The sequence below is a fragment of the Macrobrachium rosenbergii genome, chromosome 10, assembly GCF_040412425.1.
Source record: "Macrobrachium rosenbergii isolate ZJJX-2024 chromosome 10, ASM4041242v1, whole genome shotgun sequence".
NCBI lineage: Eukaryota > Metazoa > Arthropoda > Malacostraca > Decapoda > Palaemonidae > Macrobrachium > Macrobrachium rosenbergii.
Window position 1 is genome coordinate 38728921 of NC_089750.1, and position 2459 is coordinate 38731379.

Here is a 2459-nt window from a genome sequence, read left to right on the forward strand (position 1 = left end):
TATATATATATATATATATATATATATATATATATATATATCTTTGCTATATATCTATATATATATATATATATACAGTATGTGTGTGTGTGTGTGTCAATGAATACGTCTGCGTCTGCGTGTAAAAAGTAAGTTTAAATTAAATTAGATATGAAAGAGCCATATTGTTGGATGTAACTCAACTCCGCGCCAACCTAGTGGCTCAAAACTACCTGGACATTGTATTTACTTGCAGGAAGGGGTTTAAGAAGCTAAGTAGTTCGGGAACAGGACGTCGAGTAGGTCTCGGGCTAGTTATGAAATTGGGATGGAATGGGATATTAATCTTTCTAAAAAAAATATGCTAAATTCATGTTGTATCTTTTCATGTGTAAGCCATCTTCAAGCATTACGTTTTGAAAACGTTTTTTGAAACACTTTTTCATTTAATTATTAAAGGTATTTGATTGGCTATATTCGTGGAACTTTGCCGCTGACTATACCTTTTTTGTAGTTGATTTCATTCTCGTAACTTAATCTTTATTAATGTTTTCCAGTTTATACATAATTCTCAATTATTTTCCAATCACCTCCTGTCTGACGGGGCAACGATGTTACGGTATCGCTCCCCTTGTTCTCTTGCATAAAACAACAGTCTTCTTTAGTGCATCAGGTTTCGAGTCTTGGTGGAGAATGGAACGAACTTGGCCTATTCCATCAAAACCCATTTTCGCTCTGTTTACCGAACAGGTAAATTATGTACCTGGTGGTCGGTCGACTGTAATGAGTCACAGCTTGCCCTTTTTTTTTTTGCTTAAGGTATGTTGAATGCAAAGGCTACCAGAATGGAATCGGAAGTGGTACTATCAGCGGGGGGGAAAACGGGGCTGAACTCGAGCATTACTAATCTTTATTGACTAGCCGATCTGGGAGCGTGTTTCCCCTCTGATTTAATATGCATAGATAACATTTCACTTATTGCCTCTGAATTGTAGACTATTGTTGACGTTACCTTTGGCTTAGGCTCTCTTTCCTACGACACTTGCAAAACTTGAGACTTCATCGAGGAATGTAGGAGTTCATGAGACTGTATATGGAGAAGACTTCGGCAAAACGCATTGTTCCGTTGTTCCATCGTTGTTGGAAAATTGTGTAGTTGTCTGAATGACGGTGGCACATCGTGATTTAACTTCCAGGTGAAATTGCTGGCTTGCTAATTTGTTTTCCCTTTTGATGGTAATTATTGGGAAAAGATGTCAGCACGGCTGTCTTCCATGAGCACTAAATTAAAAGAAACTTTCGAGACTTGGTCCTAAGCGATCAGCTGTCTGGAAGCAAGATTTTGCTCGTGAGTGAATTTTTGCATCAGTATTCTGTAAGAAGCGCTCAGCATACACTATGGAAGGCAGTTTTTTCTTTCTCTTTTTTTAACGCAATGCCAAGAATTGCGCCAAAATTTTGGTCGTCTAGGACCAGCCTTGGTGCGCGCTACCCTTTCCGCAAAGATACTGCCTGTGGATGCGCTGCCAGCACAGGAGGCCTTTCGTTACCTGTACCGTGCAATGCTGTTCGTGACAGTGCAGCACATGTTGAAACTCCCAAGTTTAGTCATTTATGCTATCTCGAAGTGCTGTGCCCGTTACTGTTTTTCAGAGAAAAGGCTTGCTGTGCCAGCACATTTAATCACCTTATTTCTCTCTCTCTCTCTCTCTCTCTCTCTCTCTCTCTCTCTCTCTCTCTCTCTCTCTCTCTCTCTCTCTGTTATTTTAGAAAATTGTCATTTTTGTTTGTATTTTTAGATAGGTGATCACTATGCCTCACACTCCCTAACTTTTTATAAGCACATTTGTATGGACTGTGTGTGAAGTATTTCATTACTATCGAATGATGAGCCCTTAGGTTTCTGCAAGAGTAGATGGCGTCCTATATCTTCGTAAGTCAGAGCGACCTGCGACAACATAAATGGAGGGTCAATAGATAAAGACACGTGAATATGCAGAAATGTGATCGCTAAGGAACAAATTTGCGATTAGACGAGAGGCAGACACTTAAGATATTTTTGTTAACGATATAAACGCGAATTTTTCAAGGTATTTTGAGAACTAAAGCACAAAGTACTTTGACAGTTTATAATTTTAGCTTTTTAAGAAGGTAGGGTGACAGTGACATTCCGTAATGAATGGACCGAAGAGATACCAAAGTGCCACCAAGCAAGCATATAGAAAAAATAAATAAACCAAAACAAAAGGAACACAGAAGAAAAGTTCTTCTGGAACCTAACCACACCAGTGCCTAGGGATACTGAGTGCCACCAGTGTGACCTGTACGGCACACCAATCCTCAGCGCCACCTTTGAAAGGGTGCCATGTCACTGAAGAGACACTTCCTCGCTGCCCAAGTATGCCCAATCAACCCGGTTAGACGCCCTTCCCCACCAGAACCATGGCAGCAGAAAATTATAAAACCTTCCTGGGGCTGGG